The sequence below is a fragment of the Nelumbo nucifera genome, chromosome 1 (genome assembly GCF_055504915.1).
Source record: "Nelumbo nucifera cultivar China Antique chromosome 1, China Antique-T2T, whole genome shotgun sequence".
Classification (NCBI taxonomy): Eukaryota; Viridiplantae; Streptophyta; class Magnoliopsida; order Proteales; family Nelumbonaceae; genus Nelumbo; species Nelumbo nucifera.
Genome location: NC_142649.1, coordinates 172,083,622 through 172,096,680, shown reverse-complemented (window position 1 = coordinate 172,096,680; position 13,059 = coordinate 172,083,622). Strand labels below are relative to the sequence as shown.

Genomic DNA, 13,059 nt, shown 5'->3' with positions numbered 1-13,059 from the left:
GTGAATCAAAAGATGGTATACAGAAAAGTTATTGGCATTGACAAGCCAAGACACTTGCAAGTAGGAAATTATCTAAATGCCAAAAGAATAGAAGACAATTCGTGTCAGTTTTTTTATGGATAATCTAGAGCTGAAATGAACCAACGGAACCAGTAATGTTAAGCTGCTGTTGCAAATGCACAATCTGAATCGACCAATTTAATCTAATTCTGTTACAACAAAAGAAGATACTAAGATATATTAAGCTGAGTAAAATAGTAAATATTCGATGGTATGCGTAACATCGTGAACAGAACTCTTCTCGAATGTTGAATCCTTAAAGGAATGCAAGTTTACCTTACAAAAGCTGGCTCTGAACCTCCTGAACTTCAACAACACAGACGAAATTGAAGCAGCATAGACGTTTTTGTAAGATATCAACTGTAACTGAGAACAAATTAACGAGAAAAGAGAACAGAATAAGATTCCCAATTCAAAGAAGAGAAAGGTAAGCAGAAGCTGATGAGAACAGAGATGAGAACTTTGCCTTGGGTAGAACGCTGATGGGCACCTGAGAGTCCGTAATTTTGCACCATTTAGGAAGTAGAAATGAAATAAACAGATGGCTGAAGCCTGAAGCAGGGGGCGCATTACGCAACTCCAGTGCCACGTTTCCATGGGGGGGCCGGGCCTACAAGTAGGACAAAACTTCACGTCTTCACCATCCGATATCTTTGTGTTCCCCCCTCAAGATCTCAAACGTTGAAAACATTAGAGGAGATTATGATCATCAGATCAACAAGGTGGGACCAAGCTCTGATGAAGCCAAGCATAATCATAGCCGTCCAAACTGCACCCACCGTTTTCCCAAACCGTACAGGTCATTTAAGATGGTTGGACCAGGAGGACCCGCTGTTTGACCTTGAGCCGAACGGAGATGAGCCGGGGCGTACATAGAACATAGTCCATTAATTTTGGGTCAACCAAACGATGCCTTCTTCGTTAAGATTGCCCTCGCCCTATTTATGCCCTTCTTTTTCGATTTCAAGGAGGAAGAGGTGCGGGAAGTTCAACCGAGCGAGGAAAAGAAAAATGAAGCAATCGACGAAGACGAATTCTCTGAAATCGGCAATCGTGGTGTTTGGAGCCTTGGCTTTCGGGTGGTTAACCATAGAGCTCGCTTTCAAACCCTTTCTCGGCAAAGCTCGGGAGGCGATGGACAAATCTGATCCTACCAGGGATCCCGACGACGACGACGACGACGACGCCACCGGAGACCCCAAACTTTCTTCGTCCAGGGAAGATGCTTCAGAGGCCGCTGTAATCAAGTAGAGAGTAGAGACCTTGGTGTTTTTTACTTGCCCTTCTCTTTTAGGAGTTTTTTTAGGGTTTTTGCATGGTCTATTATAGCTTCCTTTGTTGCGATAATTGGTACCTGTTGACCTCGAATCGCGCGCTATTATAGAAATGATCAAATGAAAGTTTTGAGTTGGGTATTTCCCTTCTTCCCCCGGTCCCCCCCCCCCCCTCCCCCTCCCCCTCTCTCTCTCTCTCTCTCTCTCTTAGATGTGTAAACGGTTCCCGTTCCAAGATTTAAAAAGAAAAAGACTGGTCAGTTTTAATTAAGATACATGATAATTTACCAAAAAATTAGAAAGAATTACATATCATGATGAATTGAAAAAAGAAAAGTAAATTATCAATATATTTTTGAAACATAGGAAAATGCAGAAGAATTTTATAAATGTAAAAAACTAAAGCCCAATATTATTTACTTTAACATGTTCATTTTTTCGAGTGTGGCGGTGAGGACTCTTGCCTATTGAATATTGTGCTATGTGGAGTGTATGCAGATGATAAGAGATTAAGCAAAATCTGGAAACCGAAAATTTCCCTTAAAGTTCATACTTTATGTATTTAGTTTTAAAATAATAAACTGTTAACAAAATCGTGGTTGAAAAATTACATCTTGTTGATAATGTTGATTATTCTTTTTGTGTAAATTAAGAAGACCTAAAACACCTGGCAAAGATGTAGCGAATTTATTCTTGTGCCAAATCAAGAGAAAAGTATTGAATGTTGGTGGGATAGTATTGCCAGTGCTGATTCAAAACATAATTCAAAGCTTTCTCTAGAAAAAGTTAGCTTAATCATGTGGAACTTATGGAAAAGGCGAAATAACAAGGTTTTTAATAACAAAAATCTTCCCATAGATTAAGTATTTAGTAAAGTCAAAAGAGATTTTGATGAATATTTACGGTCTGTTTGGTTCGAGGGAATAGGTCCCTAGAATCGAAATTGGAATGGGTCATTCCATTTCTGGATGTTTGGTCGACCATAATGGGAATAAGGAATTGGAATGCCATTCTCCCATATTCATTAAAAGAGATTTTGATGAATATTTACGGTTTGTTTGGTTCGAGGGAATAGGACCCTGTAATCGAAATCGAAATGGGTCATTCCATTTCTGGATGTTTGGTCGACCAGAATGGGAATAAGGAATCGAAATGTCATTCCCCCATATGTGGGAATGGCCATTCCCAACCCCCTCCCCCGGAATGTGATTTTCATTCTACTATTAGTTTCCATTTTTTTCTTTTTGGACAAAAAACCCTCCAATCCAACCTGCGAGATTGAGTTGCGGTGAAAAAGAAGAATCCCATGCCGTTGTCGTTACTGCCGTCAACCCCATCTCCGATGAGGAGGTCAATCTCTTCTCTCTTTCCTCTCTCTTCTTCTTCTTCTTCTCACATTCCCTCCCTCTGTTCTGTCCTTGTCGATGCAATGGTCGTTGTAGCGGCAAATTGGACCGAAACCCCTCTCTTCTGATCTCTCTTCCCCCATTTTCCTTTCTCATTCTCCCATTTCCCCTATTTTTTCTTGATCTCCTTTATCATTCCTATCACTCTTTCGGCGAGCAAAGCACAACATTTACGGATACTTGTTCATCGTCTTCCTCGATGAGACGACAATCCAGTAGCGGCGCGAATCCAGTTTTCCTACATATGTTCAGCAATTTTTCGCCATTTCTAGGTTTACTCTCGTCAACCATCGGTTTCGTCAGTTTTCCAAGGACTCTCATGTTATTGTTCTTTGTCACATGTTAAGAAAAACCATCTATAACGAAAATCGCTCGAGAGAATCCATCTTTCTTCTAGATTTCAAGCAAAGTCCACACTAGTGAGGTTGTCTTCTCTTGTGAATCACCCCCGTCCACATTACTGATCGTCATTGTGGCTCACAACAAAAACCTAAGGTGAAAAATCAACTGAAACTCGTCCTTGTTGCATCGATCAAGTCCAGGCCAAATCCCAACTCAAGTAAATACGACTTTCACTACGTTTTACTACGTTTTTTTCTGAATTTGCTGTTTTTTTTTCTGAATTTTGAGTATTTTCATGATTTTTCTGAATTTGTTGCAAAATTATTATGATTTCTGCATTTTTTTTTTGCAAAACTTCTGCATTTTTTTTGTATTTTCATGCATTTTTTGCTTTTTTTTATTTTTATTAGGGCAAATTTGGAAACCGTGGTTGGTTCTAATTCTAGCCTCTTGGTGAACCAAACAGCACTAATCGAAATCCGATTCCGATTCCTGTTTGAACCAAACAGACAAGGGGAATAGGCCATTCCGATTCCGATCACAAACCAAACGGACCCCTAGGTGCTTGTCAACTATTACCCTTAACCAAAGAAGAAGGATAATTTAAACAAATGGACTTCACCATGGCACCTCAGTTGTTGGAGTTATCATGAGGGATGAATGGGGTCAAATTATATGGGTGACTTGTAGAAACATTGGAGAATGCTTGATAAATGAGGCAAAAGCATGGGCACTTCTTGAAGCCCATCACATTGCATCCAAATTTCCTTAGAACAAATATATCATAGAAGGGGATTCTAGCCTTATTGACTGCCTTCGTGAATGTTTGGTGCCTCCATGGAACTTATGCAATCTCATCAATGAACGTTAGCATCTCGGACTCATGAGTTAAACATCTCCTATTTTCATGCGTTTAGGGAAGAAAATTTTGCAGCAGATTGTTTGGCAAGCTTGGGTCACGCATTATCCTTCTCTAGTCTGAGGCTTGTAGATCATCTCTTCACCTACATTTGTTTTTGTGATGCTTGGGGTCATTTTATTAATCGGCATGCTTCTTTTTAGTGTCTATATGCCTTTTTTTTTGTTTTAGTTCTTTGTTTCCTCCTAGTTGTATCAAAAAAAAAAAAAAACATCAGCAACGACATATAATTTTTTAATTAATAGGAGAAATTGTGCTGATAAAAAACTAAGATTTTATAAGAATTAATAGATTATTAATTGTTGGTTAACATGAAATTTTTGAATCTAATAAGAGATTTAATAGGAATTAAATATGGGAGTAGATATGAATCAATAGAGGAGTAATATGGTAGTTTTTTGGTAATTGTGCCCAATATCCAATAGAGAGGGTTAATTTCTGGTAATTACTAATAATTTATGATAATTGCTAGTAATTTTAGTAGTCTTCAACAATTATTGATAATTTATGTTAATTTTCGATAATTTATAAGAATCACCACATTATTGAAAATTCTATAGTTTTCTAAAATTTCTTAATGGTAATTTTCTCTACTTTTTGGCAATTATCTATAACTTTTAATCAGTTAATGGTTATCAATAACTACAGTATTTTCAACAATTGTTAACAATAAATTAGTGACAATTTATGAGAATGTTCAATAATTACTGATAATTTCTTGGGATTTTCTGGAAATTAATTCTTGTTGATTTTCAATAATTTATGAGAATTTCCTATTAGCAATAAATTACTAATGATGCATGATAATTTTTAAAAATTACATATAATTTCTGATTTTTTAAGTAATTAATGATAAATTCTATTTTCTTTTATAATTATTGAATTTACTATTTTCTTGAAAGTTCTATAAATTTTCTGGTAATTTTCTATAGTTTATGAGAATCATTGTTTTATTGAAAATTCTTTAATGTCTATAGTTTACGAGGATTACTATTTTATTGAGGATACTATAGTTTTTTTTTTATTATTTATGACATTTCTTGGTATTTTTTATGCATGTCAATAATCTTTGTAAATTTTCAAGAATTTTTGCTAATTCTAACAATTTGGTTGGGCATAATCGAAATTTGAGGGAATGGTCATTCCTCCCCCCTCCATTGGGAATGAGAATTACATTCCAATTGATGACAGTAATCTGTTAACAATAAATATTGTTTATTAATAATAGTAATTTAATCAATGATTGTTATAATAATTATTATTAACTATGATTATTATATTTATTAATAAGAGGAATTTATTTAATAAATTATTAATTATTTATAAGTAATCTGGCTGGACTAAATTGGTTCTTGTAACATGTGTGGTACGACCAAACACGAACCAACATTAGAACTTGGTCTTTAAGGGTTGGAATTGGATTAAAATATACATAATCCGATCCATAATATCTTCCTTCTTAACCTGAGACTCACTGAGTAAAGCAACGAGTCTGGGTGAGGAACATACCCATATTTAGGGGTGTAAATGGATCGAATTTGAATCGAATCAGGCAATATCTGAATTTGAATTTGATTAGAACATTTGATATCTAATGGTTATTGAAAATTAATATTTGAATTCGATTAAATATTTGATTCAATTCGGATTCGGCCAATTAATTATTTTAGGTAATTAATAAATATATAAAATATTTTTTTTTATTTTTTTAAGTATATAAATATAAAAGCTATGTATATAATTTAATTATTATATATATATAAATTATATAAAACATTTAACTATTTTACATACTATATATAAGAATTAAATAATTGGTCAAATTTAGATATTTATCGAATTGAATTAGGTCATATTTGAATTCAAATCCGATTAATTGTGCGATATGAATATGATATATGGATTCGACCGATTAGATATTCAAATTATCTGAATTTGATTTGATTATATTGAATCTCGAATTCGAAATTGGATTTTTGAATATTGTTAACACTCTTGGCCATATTTTGATCCTAAATCAAACCGCCAACTTTGTTGTTTATCTCCTCTATGCAATCTAATCCCCAGAGCTTCAAGATAAAATAGATGGACCTTTCCAAGGTTTCCATTGTGTTGGCATTGGCTAATGCCACCCATACACATTCCTACACCTCATAGTTGCTTAAAACTACCACGGATCCAGTGGCAAGGGAGTGTTTCAACTTGTATTAATAATTATGAGTTGAAGCAGAAACTTAAGGATTGAAATTGGCATTGAAGCACAAAACCAATGGCTTAGTTTGGAAGAACAAAGTTTAGCTGAATGCAATGGTTGTTCAGCAGGTTGTGGAACCCACACCTTTTATAGTGGGGACCATGAATTTATTAATGGCGTGGAATCTCATCATTGGTTCCACAAGCTGCTGAACATCCACCACATTCAACTAATCCAAATTCAGTTTGGAAATAGTACAAATACAAATATGCACAGTGCAAATACATAGAAAATAATACAAAATACAAGGTTTTGTACTCTATATATTTGCATTTGTACCCCTTTCAAGCTAAGCCAAAATATCAATCGGTCTTAAAAGTAATACTACCAACATCTACAACAATGCCCCACCAGTTGTTTGTTGTTATACTATTAATTTTTTTTTTATATTTTCCTTTTTTTGTATAAATTTAAACACTTTTTATTATTCTCTAGTTGGTCTAGCGACTAATTCTATAGTTTGACTAAGACATGCATCCAATCTAAGAATCTAACAAAAAGAGGGGGTAAAGCACCTGTTTTGACATCCAAAAGAAGGAAAAGGTTAAGTTATTGACATATCTGCTGAACTGGCTGTAGATGATGTTAGCAGGAAGTTGATAATGGTTGCTTCATTGAAAACTTGAACTTATATTGAGAAAGACAATGGAAGAGAGTTCCTGTTTTTTCGTCCCAAATAGAGAAAGACAATGGAAAACAATGAAGTACCTTGCAATGTGCTTCAAAGAGACATGATGTTTGATAAACAGGGGAAAAGTGGAAGAGCACACCACAAACTGTTACAAAACTAAGAAGGCAATAAACCAACTTCACCTATTACGTCCTTTTTTTCTAAAGAGAGATATTCATAAAGGATGAACTATCCATGCAATGTGCTTTTGAGACGGTATGTTTAAGAAAGGCGAGAAGGCTTGATAGATGATTTCTCAAGTGAGATAGGAAGAAAGGGAAAGAATATAGCATGAATCCAATTCCATATGCTTCCATTAGGTCTACGTATCTAATTTTTGGCAACTTCCCTAACGATTTGATTTTTTGAAATGACTATGATGTGGGCCAATAGGAGAGGTAAAGACATGAATGAGGTGGTAAACTGGGAGTGTAAAAAACTGCATTTTGAGGAGAGAGTGAATCAATGAGAAGATAGGTTGGGGTAATGGAGAAAGAAGAGGCCCTCTAATATAAAGTAGGGGAGAGTTTGCAAGATTTCTTTATGACCTGTTTGATTATCAAGAAAGGATGAGATGAAAAAGGTTAGGATGAGAAAAGGAAATTTTGTTTTTTTCAATTTAGGTTCTAAGATCAAATATAAGAGAAAATAGATTTTATAGTGCTTGATTGGTGAAAAAATTAAATTAGATACAAACTTCTTGTTATTGGATTATTTTTTGACATTCATGAATTGAATTAATGTCAATGCACAATCATGCATCTATCATACAATTTGATATGTTCTAGCAATAATTTTTATGCCTCTACCCACACTACAAGAAAAAGCATTTCTAGCGGCAGTTTTTGAGGGGGCTAATTGAGAGTAGGATTTCCTCCCTTGCACCTCTTCTCTCCACATTTCATTCTCTTCCCACCCTTTATGTATATCCCACTCTCTCTGTCATCTCTCTCTCGATCAATCAAATTTCAGACTACCATTGTCTCCTCGGCTGAGCTTAACACCATTGCACAGCGGACGAAATCCGACCAGAGGTAAATCTCTCTCTCTCTCTCTGTTTCTATACGATCGATCTCACCATTTTTTATTCCTGTTCTCCACCAAATATGCAAATTGAGACTTGTCTCTTTCTCTCTCTCAATCAAATTCCATATAGTTGTCTCCTTCTCGGCTGAGCTTAAAACCACCGGACAGCATCTGACAATAGGTAAATTTATTTGGTCGATGTCACCATTTCATTTTATTTTTGTTCTCCACCAAGCACTTCTTTCACCTAATACAACTTGTGTTTTTAGATTTTTGATCAATAAATTGGGTTTATAGATTACATTTTCAAAATTTAGAAGTTGTGAGTTTTATTAGCCATCTTGTGTCATAAAGAACCTTTAGGATCACAAATGGTCATTTACCCAGTTAAAGGAGTTTATCGCATCTCATTCAGGTGTTTCTGTAGCATAAGTCACAGAGATTCCCGATTAGGTTTTCCTACTATCTGGTTTAGTCCTTGAAGAGTTTTTGTACCTTTAGGTCTTGTCCTTGCAGGTATCTCCCACGGCTTAACCAAGTTAAGTATTGTCTTTACCAAGGTTTTCCTTATGTTTCTAATATTTTGTTTTGATGCAATTAGTCTTCTTAGTTCCGGTCTGATGCAATTAGTCTTCATGCCTGTGGTTTTGTAGGGTTTTTCAAAGCTTAAGCCGGTAAATTCATAATCCTTGATTAAATTTTTGGGTGATACATACAACTTTTCATCTAAGTGATTGTTATAAAAAGAGTTTTCATTTATAGATTTTTTATATCTTTTTGAAGGGTTACATGACGGGGGTATCCATCCCCTAACCTAGGGCTACACAACTGGAGATGGTTGGTTGTTCTGGTCAGCCATAATTTATTTGTTGTTATGCTCAACTCTAAAAGTGTTGGAAGAACACTATACCATGGCACAAGCTTCATTGCAAGAATTATTTTGAAAAACATGACCTTTCTTGTGGGGAAAAATTTTTCATTTCTATATTGACGTATAAAAGTGCTAAATGATGTTTAGTTGTTCTAGTGAATGGTAATTTATTTAAGAAACTAATTATAATGGAAATAAGTTAAACCAATAAGCAATAATTTTCTTATCAAAAAAGGCATTTATTTAAAAAAAAAATTCTATTAATTGGTAGTCTTCCCCAAATCAACAAGAGTAGTATGGGCTTACTGTTTAATATATAGAAAAGTAAAAGAAATATCTCTACTATTTAGTTTGCACAGTGACTTCACCTTTATGTGGTGTTTTATTTGTTTATTCTTCTTTTCAACTTCAGATTAGACATTGTTTTAATCCTAATATAAAATAATTGCATAATATTTTCTTGTTAAGTTGCAAATATTTACACCAATTTGTGGTGGAGGCAGGGTGTCTAGGGGTATAGGTTGGAATGAATCTTGATATAAAATAATTGCATGATGTTTCTCACTAAGAAGAAACATTGAAGTAACCCTTCTTATGTTTTGGTTAAGAAGAGACTGGGTCATTAGATTAGGTAGAAAAATTATTCAAAGACGACTTGCACCTGCAATAAATGTAGAACCCCATCGGTTAAAATTAGTTGAAGTGTATTATACTAGCCAAAGTCATATATAGATAAATAAAAAATATACCCTCAACAAAATTTGTAATTGTATATTTCAAATTCCTTGCTAAGATCCCTTCTCTAAGACTTCCTTCAGAAGATGTCTTCTTTTTAACAAGTAATCACCAAAAAAAAATAAAAAGTTCTAATTTATGAAAACTAAATATAGGGGTGTATGCAGAAGGAAAATAAAAAAAATGATTGATCACATGTTCATAGTGCTTTTAGGTGACTTTTCCAAAGTAACCCTATCATCTGAACTTTCAAAATTTTTGGTTGATTTAACAAGTGAAAATTTAAGCCAACCCAATAAGAAGTTTCAAATATTATTTGCTAACCTTTCCCACTGAATCCTTACTGTCATGTTGGATGTCAACCACTTAAACCTCTTTACAGCTTCCTTTTAGGTCTCCATACAATAGAATCCACATTCCTTATCCAACTAATAGCAACTTTGAGTCCCCCTCAATGAGTTATTTGACAACATTCATCTCTTTAGCTAATTATACCCCCTACAAAACAGCTTGAAGCTCATCTCTAATTGAATCTCTCTAAATGTTTTATTTCTTATTTCTTTTTCTCTTTCTTGCTAAAGTTGTATAAGTATATGTTAAGACAAAAACAATATAAGAGCTCCATATACACAGAACCTATACACTAGGAATGTACAAACTTACATCTTGATTATACAAAGAGAGTTATTTGTAGGTCTAGTTCATTAAATGGTTACAACCATCTAAAATCTTGCACATAGCATTGACACCAAGTCATTTTACGTGATGCCCATGCTTATTGTGTTTCCATATAAAAATTTGTTAACATCTTTAATGTTCTTTGATGTTGATTAATATCATTTTCTTTGACCTTTTTGTACATGGTGCAGAGAGAATCGGTTCAGCTGATAAATATTTCTATATGCTATTTGATATGATGCCAGAGGTTAGGATTGTATACAGTCTACCCCTCCCAAGACCCTGTATAGCTGGTACCAACATTGGGTAATGGCCTTTTATTTGTTAGGGAACAAACTGTTTGTATATGTGTAATCTATTAACTGATATATTAGTTTCATTATCATCTAAGCCTTGGCCCAACTATATTGTGGTAAGCTACATGAATCTTGTTCTGCCATTCCATCCTGTTCATTATCATATTCATTGTCAAATTATAAATTTGTAGTCTCTTAAATCATTTCTCGCTACTTTAATCATTTTCTTTTTTGGCCTTCCCCTAGCTCTTCTATCCCCTTCAATCTATAATTGATCACTTCTTGGTGCTAGGATGGCCCTTATAATTGAAAATCAAGAACCAAAAAATTAATAAATCTCCATTCTCAAGGATCTATGAGGAATATTTGATGAAAAAACCATAACTAGCTAGAAACCATGAGGAATATTTTACTTCCTTGAACAACTCTCCTATCTTCCTGCCTCACTCCCAAACAAATAAAGTGGGGACAACATCATTTTACTTCCTTATTTTACTTATCACAAACAAATAAGATAAAGGTCAAATTTGAACTCCTCACTGAAATCCTGCCACCCTCCTATTAGCTAGTTGCCTAATCCTTCCATGTTCTTTACCCAACCCATTACCATCCTCAGGTCTCCTTCCACCAATAAGTTTCCAAGTGCTTTGGTCATTTTCAGCCCTTTAGAATTGGCTCCATTTCAGCTTTTCTTTAAGGTAAAGTATAGTAAAATGTATTGATGTCAAAAGCATGGGCCTCTGTTTTCTTTTTCTTTTTTTCTTTTGAAGGCAAAACATAGTCCTCTATACAATGGGAAAAACTATACATGACATCCAATTAGGAGCCCCCAAAAAAATCCACCAAAACAGAAGAAGAGAAGTACCATTTCTAAATATACTATCGAGAGCTAATTAGATAAAACTTTTTTGTTTTGTATTGAGCTTCCTGCCCAATAAGCTTGAGATTTTTCTTCAATAATCTGTATTACTATTGAAAGAATTGACAACTACAAGGTTTTCTAAGAGAACCCGAATCAAAGCCAAGTCATATTTTCATTAATAATTCAATAGGGGATTCTAATTTTCACTAGCCCCCAACCTTCATTTCTCTCATAAACAACAAGCTCTAACCACTCTGATTATCTATTAGTGCATAAAAAACCAATTGCCTAGTCTCTCTAATGCTACAAATTTGGTGTTTGTTTGGTGGTCTAAATGAATAAAAAGCCAACCTTCATTTTGCAGTCTCTACCCAACCATTGATGGATCATGGAACCTTTTTAACTTCGTTGGAAGTTTGGGAGACAGATTTGGTTGGGTAATTGTGAATTGCAGGTCATTCATTGTTCTTGGATGACTTTACATTAGTATACAGTAATGATGTAGTTAACTATTTCTATGAGAAATTATGTAGTCAACTATTCAATTTGGAATTTAATAGTTGTTACTTTTCTAGATGATGTTATATGGACTTAGATGAGATATAGAAATTGCTAATTAGTAGTCTGTGTGCAGAAATGACTTCATTATATTTCTATACAACTTTTCTTTGACATGGTAATACTTTAACCCTGGAACCCAAATTGATTTGACTAAATAGGAAGGAATTATCAAAATTGAAGGCAACCTGATCCGGTCAAATTTGGTTTTCTGCAATGTCAATGGGCTGGGTTTAGCATGGATTCTTCTCAACCCAAACATGTCTTGAGAACCAATAAATACTGGACCAGATAGGATAGGATCAAGTGATAGTGCAGATTTATCACTTAACCCACCAACCCAATGACAACCCTACCTTGTTTAGAATTGTATATAAAAAATAATCCCTGTTTTGACAATTCAAATCAGACCCATTACTGACACCTTTTGTGAATCTTCTTTGTTGTAGGTATGAAGACCAATTGCCATGGATTGGTCTGATGTATGTAGTACTCAATGGTCATGGATGTGTGGTTCATTCTAACAAAATGCATGTCTTGCTGCTACTCGGTGGCTCTTTTGTGACCATGTGTAGTGCTGTAGAGTCTAATTATTTGGGTGAAACTTTAAAATGCTTTGAAATGGCAATTAATAATCTATTATCACTTGGAAATGTTCTTATCTTTTAAACTACTCTATCAAGTTGTTTATAAGGTTTTATATTTATTAAGTTCATTGGTACAAAATATTTGGACCAAAATTTGGTCTGTGTCAATTTCTATTGATGGACCCACTCAATGAGTTACAGCCAGGATTGTCTCCTAAGGTCAAAGTTGTTGTATTGAATTGACATGGGTAACATATGAGATTATTCAGTTTTAAATTTAGATCCATGTATGCAATCAGATCACCGGTGATCATTCTCCATACTATTCACTAACTACTGGACATTTTATTAGTTTTTAATCTGTAATACCCAAGAAATAAAGTGTGTGATTACAATAATCCAGTGACAAAATAAGAATAATATAAAAAATATAGATTATTTATATGAAATATAGATTTAGTGGCAGGTGGATGCTACTAAAACAATGTCTTAGACTTCTAGCGGCAGCCAGATCATCTTAT

General features: G+C 34.2%; 1 protein-coding gene and 1 long non-coding RNA gene across 11 annotated transcripts in view; one reads left to right on the top strand and one right to left on the bottom strand.

Moving 5' to 3' along the window:
- Positions 1-644, bottom strand: part of LOC104596442 (pfkB-like carbohydrate kinase family protein) — a 35,796-nt gene extending 35,152 nt beyond the window's left edge. For 3 of the 8 annotated variants that reach the window (XR_016080653.1, XM_088895255.1, XM_088895256.1), the window contains exon 1: positions 337-363. The gene's annotated coding sequence lies outside the window, so the exon portion shown is untranslated. Of the gene's footprint in view, positions 1-336; positions 427-526 lie in introns of those variants that run through there. The other 5 variants (XM_010257608.3, XM_019197630.2, XM_010257609.3 and 2 more) reach the window with 5 other exon arrangements.
- A 6,870-nt stretch (positions 645-7,514) lies between these two features.
- Positions 7,515-12,818, top strand: LOC104596443 (uncharacterized). Of its 3 annotated transcripts, XR_016080651.1 has the most exons (4): positions 7,515-7,959; positions 8,082-8,132; positions 8,367-10,541; positions 12,401-12,818. It is a non-coding gene; the product is annotated as an uncharacterized LOC104596443 (long non-coding RNA). The 3 variants fall into 3 exon arrangements; XR_016080652.1 differs by having other exon boundaries at positions 7,515-8,132; positions 8,453-10,541; XR_016080650.1 differs by having other exon boundaries at positions 7,515-8,132.
- Positions 12,819-13,059: the final 241 nt, after the last annotated feature.